Here is a 5,974-nt window from a genome sequence, read left to right on the forward strand (position 1 = left end):
GCGAAGCAAGATCTATTCCAACCCCAGCCTTCAGGCTTCGTGACTGAGGCAGCCCAGACCCCAAAATCCTGTCCACAGTTCGGGGCGGAGAGGGGCCATCTTCTGCTTCGTTACCATCAATATGTCCTTCTTGCAATAGATCAGGCAGGAAGTCCTTGGGTCAATGTCTCCCGTCACTGGGCCCGGGGTCTTCATCTGTAAAGGGGGCCGATTCCAGCCCCTCATGCGGTGGCCGTGAAGGCGACCAGTTGTTGCTGCATGTGCCCTGGGGGCCCAGCACCGCCCAGGCAGTGGGACGACTGCCCGCAGTCCCAGCTGCGGGACGACTGGGTTCTCTCTAAAAAGAACTAAGATGCCAGGCAGGGCTGTCCCCTCAGCAGTGCCACCGCAAGGGGGATGGCAGCTCGGGCCCTGGCCAAGGTGAAATTTCAGAGACACCCCAAAGGCTTCTGGAAGCTTCTGGAAACACTCCCCTCGGAAATGTGCAGATTTGTGCACACACGCGTTCCTCAAAGCTGTGTATAACAGAGCGGAGAATCACCTGTGTCCAATGACGGGGATTGTTAAAAAGCTGTGCCCATGAAACATTAGCCATTAAAAATCGACCGGCAGGGGACGCCTGGGTGGCTCAGTTGGTTAAGCAGCTGCCTTCGGCTCAGGTCATGATCCCAGCGTCCTGGGATCGAGTCCCACATCGGGCTCCTTGCTCAGCAGGGAGCCTGCTTCTCCCTCTGCCTCTGCCTGCCATTCTGTCTGCCTGTGCTCTCTCTCCCTCTCTGACAAATAAATAAAAAATCTTTAAAAAAAAAAAAAATCGACCGGCAGAACAGCAGCATCTGACTTAGGAAGAGGCAGTGAAAAAAGTTTGGTAAAACAAACATAAGATAAAATGATACGTATTCTAATAAGAAGCTCAGATGGCGATTTTGTTTCAAAAGACCCAAGTTTGAAGATGGGCAAAGTGCTCCCACTGGCTATGGTGGTTTCACGGGTGACTGGAAATATTTCTCTTCTTTTGTGAGGACTGGAAGTGTTCTAGAATTAGCATGCAACCCCAGTGACGGAAGACACCCAGTGCAGGAGAGGAGTCGTGCTCCCTCCAGAGGGCTGCCCGTGGGTCCCCTTGGGCCTCGGCACCCAGCTTAGGTACACGCCAGGTGCTCGACCAGCTTTGTGGGTTGTGACCTCTCTGCCACAAAGAGCCCACGCTCAGGAAGGCCCCGTGCTCAGAGGGGCCCACACTTAGCTTAATCCTCTGTGGTCACCATCTTGAAACTCTTCCTCGTTTTGAATAAGGACCCCGCGTTTTAATTCTGCCCCACGCTCCGCAAATTATGCAGCCCGTCCTGCCAAAGGAACCCAAGGCCTCTGGATGCCTTGACTTTGCTCTCCAGTTTCCTGAGTGAGGCGGCCGGCCTCTTGTACCATGTTTGCTTAATTTCCCCACTCAGCGACTCCTTGTCTTCTCCTTGCTACATAGGCCATTTCCCACAAAGTGGGAATCACGCGTCCATCCCTTGCAGGGCTCCCTCTGGAGACTAAAATCAACACCTCGCCAATTTTTTTTAGGACCTTCTTACCAGGTGTGTATTTTCCCCATAAAACCAGGTGCCTCAGACCTTGGTCCTGACAGTAAAGTTTCAGGGGTACCTACAAGAAACACCACCAGAGAGGTGGTGAGCTGCTCATCTCTGGGGGCATTCAACAAAGGCTTCAAGGGCACCAGCAGAAGCACTGTGCGCGAAACACCTTCCCTAGATGGGAGTTAGCCCAGAGAACCTCCCCTGGTGCTAAGATTGTGCGGGGCAGTCAGCCAGCAGCTTCTCAAGGTACAGCCAGTGTCAGACCCGCCTCTTGATCCCCAGTGCTCAGCCCAGGGCTGTAGGCACAGGGTGCGGGGGAAGCTGAAGACAGGGGACACGAGGTCAGTCTCCCAGCACCTCCACGCAGCATGAGGCAGTGCTGGGGTTCAGGTACAGGCCTGGCTCTCTGTATCTGGCCCTACTGGGCAGCAACAGACCCAGGTTTTCATACCTGGAGGTTGCTCTACCACCTGGGACAGGAAGAAAGTTCAAGTTCAAGTTTGCTTTCCGCATCCTGCCCTGCGTGGCTTTGTTGCACAGCACACTTGGCGGGCACCGCCTGAGTGGGCACAGAGGCTCCTCAGAGGATTTAGGGATGGCATAGTTCTATTACCTGGTTTAAGGGGAGATTTTAACTCCAAATCAGCTCAATGAACCAGATCTGATCTGAAAGAGGCAAGCCGGCCCGTTGTCCGGAGCACTCAGGCCTCGACTTCCCTGAGATGTGGGCTAAGCGGGGTGCAGACTGACTCTCCCACCTGCTCTCCAGATCTATGGGGCTTCGTCATCAGATACTGGGCTGGCGCTGGGGTCACTGGGAATCCTTCTTCCGTGTCGCACTAACTAGCTCAGGTGTGCAAGGGGTTGCAGAGTGGGGTCTGCAGGCTGGGTTCAACCCAGGATATGTGATATTTTCAAACTGTGGACATTCCATGCACAAACATGGACTTCCTTCTCCCCAAAAGTCTGAGGCTCTGGCACCCAAGGCCTTGACCCTCTTGGCAGCAACTGGCAGGCCTGGGGTCTCTGTTCCCCCCCGTGCCTGAAAATTCTTTACAGTGCCCCACCTGGTCTTCCTGAACCCTGCAGGCTGCCCATTGGAGGCCGCTGCTGGAACGTCCAGGGCACTGAGGGTGGTGACCTGCCCAAACCCAGCTGGCCCGGACCTTCTCACTCCTGCATGAACCCTCTACCCACTGCCCCTGCAGCCTCTCACAAGGACTTTGGGCTCCCGGAGCCCTGGGAATGGAGATGAGGTTAACAGTGCTCTCTAGAAGGTTAGGGACCAGGCCACTGCCTACAGCAAAGCCACGCAGACAGTCCCTGCTATGGCTGGGGAGCACTGAGTCAAACTCCAGGCCCAGACCCAGGGAAGAACTCCGACATTTTCAAGCTCTGCTTCCCTATCCTGAAGGTGCCCCTTAGGGATCAGGACACTCACAGGCCTGTCTGCGGCAAAAGGACAGGTGTGGAGGAATGGGCTGGAGCGGCTGCTGGAACAGGCTTGTGGGCAAAGGCCATGGGGTGGAGGAGACGCCAGAGACAAGGTCCCACGGGGCCAGACTCCCTGTCTTACACAGGCCCTGAGCACAGCTGCCATGTTTCGAACCCACCACCGGCCACAGTGGCTACCCAGGCACAAGGAGCCCAGGGCAGAGCTGATAGGGAGGTTGTGGCTGGGGGTACCGCTCAGGGGGAGGGGTCACACAGGAGAGGGCAGGGCCGCTGCTCAGGCCACTGGAGTGGGTCAGGAGCCGTATCCCCCCGGGATCCCCCAGGACCCACTCCTGTGGCAGGGCCTGCCTCTCCCGGAACTGCTGCGGGTCCCTCTTCTTGGCAGGCCCTCATCTGAGTGTGGAGCCCACAGGCAGGCCCCCGCCTGCGTTCCCACCTGAGAGGTAGACTGGATCCCTGCCCCCCGCCCCTACCTTTCTTCTCTCCTCCTCGGCGGGCCTGGGGGGGGGGGGGCGCACGCTAGAAAGCAAAGGAGAGAAGAAAGCCAGAGTGGCCTTCTTACCCCTTTAAGAGCCGGGATGGCCGCCGCCCAGACCCAGCAGCCGGGGGAGGGAACATGTCGGGAAAGATTCCTTCCGAACTTCCCGAGGCCTTGTTGGGGAGGAGGCCGGGAGGGCACACCTCGTGGGGCCTCGGAGGGCCGCGGCTCCCGGTGCGCTCCTATGGCGGCCGCGGCGGCGCCCCCTCCCGGACGGAGACTCGGGCCCGGCCCCCGGCCTCCCCGGGTCCCTGGACACCCCCGGCCGGGGACCCTGGCCCCCGCGGCCGCGCTCTGGACCCCGGCCGGCCGCAGCGCGCCTCGGGGGAGGGGCGTGGGGGCGGGAGAGCGGGCGCGCTTACCAGGTCATCCCGGGGAGCCCCCGCGGTCAAGTTCACGTCCGGCCCTTGGACTCTCCGAGGTCTCGGCGCGGCCAAGCGGAACGAGGCCGCTAGGCGCCCCCCGGTCACCGCCGAGCCGGGCCTTTGGGGCGCCGCCGTCACCCTGGCCTTGCGACCCCAACTTTCTGGCTAGTCGCGGAGCTGGAAGTTTCCGGGCTTTGCGGACGCTGGGCTCGGTTTCAGCAGCGACGTCTGAGCTTGGCAACAAAGAGGGAAAGCAGGCCCGGAGAGGGGAGGAAAGAAAGGAAAACGGTGGAGAGGGGCTGGCTACTTAGAAATCCCACAACCTGAAAATCCGCCCAGTAGCTGTTTGGGGTTGCTTTTTCTTTAGGGATAAACACCCACCCCTCAACTCTGGAGGGGGCTCCTCTACCCTCCCTGGTCCCACTGCTAAAACCCGCTCCAAAGCGCCTTGGGCAAGTCTGGGGAGAGACAGGCCCAGCATGCTTCCTGGAAGGGAGTGTCACTAGGAGGCTGTCCCCAGGGTATCAGCAAGCCCCTGAGCTCTGTCTCGTCTTGTCCCCTCAGCAGAGGGCTTGGGTCAACCACCATGCGTTTCTAAGAACGGAGGGACAGTTGGGACCCGTGGTGTCCAGGACAGGACCTAAGAGAGGCCCGCCTGCTCCCAGTCGGCGTGGATGTGGGACCCTGTCCCCACAGGCAGGTGTTTCTTGCACAAGGCCTTGAGCTGACCTGGGAGCTCCCCCTGCTCCTCTCAGCGGCTTCTTGGCCGTGGCCCTCCATTTTCTGCCCTCTTGCTCTGCGTGGCTTGGAACCGTCCCAGGCAGGGTCCTGGGGACCCATCTGGGCTGGGGGAGGCAGCTGAGTGGCCCCACGCCTGGGAACCTGTGCACTGACCAAGCCCACTCCCTTCGAGGGCCCTGTGAGCACTGGAACAGAAGCTGAGGGGCACAGAGCAGCTGCCAATCTGCCTTGGGATGTCCCTGCAGCTGCCCAGCTTACCATTTGTCTGTCTGTCCCTCCTTGCAAGACATGCTTATGGAGAAAATATTCTGTCACAGGCCTGCTACTCCAGAGTGCTATGGAAAGCTGGGAGAAGTGGGGTGGATTGTTTGTTAAAGAAAAATGAGCAAGGGGTCTGTAGAGAGCAGGGCCGGGGGAGGAGTATGTTGTCTGTGGTCCTGTGAAAGTGGACGGGGCCTCACAGGGCTGGAGCCTCGCTTCCCTCCCAAGGACTTCTCCATCGTGACCCTTGCTGCGTTGATCCTGCATTCTCACACACTGCTCACAGCAGGGGCTGCAGTGGTCGAGGCCCTCAGTGCTGCTGTCCATCCACCTGGAAACTGCCAGAACCCGCCATGGGGCTGAGGACGCGAGCACGGTGAAAGCGACATATTGTGTGTGTGACGGGCTGGAGGGGCATTGTGCAGCCTCAGCCTGCCTTCGGAGCCACAGATCGTCCTCAGCTGACATGCAGAGGTGTCCAGTCTGTCCCTAGTACCCTCGGGCCTCATCTGGGGGTTGGGGGGTGGAATCCACCTGTCGGTGAAGCCTGAGATCCTTTCCCAAAGCGGGTGCGATGGAGTTTCTCATTGTGTCTTTGCTGGAGCAAGCATGAGCGTTGGTCTGAGCTCATTTCTCTCCAAGACCGAGGCTGGCCAGCCATACAGCAGAGCCTCCCGCAAATGACTCCAGCAAAGCCACGCAAATTCTATCAAGGCTCCGGGGCAGGGTGGGATGTTTCACAAGAACAGGCAGTAGGTATCCTTTGCTTTACAGGAAAACTCCTTGTGCAGGGGCCCAGCTCTTCCCCCTGGGTGGTGGGGAGGGGGGTTCTCTCCTGGAGTTGTCCCTGGTGTCCCTTGTCCCTCTCTTCTCCTTACTTTGTATTTCCGGGACTGGACAATGTATCAGGGACTACATATCTTCCTGAAGCTCGACGGCATGTGTCTGGTGCTCGCTTTGCCCCCAGAGCGGATGTCCCTGTAGCTCCATCGAAACCTGTCCAGACTTTGTTGGGGCAGGCTTTGGGGGCC

Source organism: Neovison vison, chromosome 12, assembly GCF_020171115.1.
Source record: "Neovison vison isolate M4711 chromosome 12, ASM_NN_V1, whole genome shotgun sequence".
Classification (NCBI taxonomy): Eukaryota; Metazoa; Chordata; class Mammalia; order Carnivora; family Mustelidae; genus Neogale; species Neogale vison.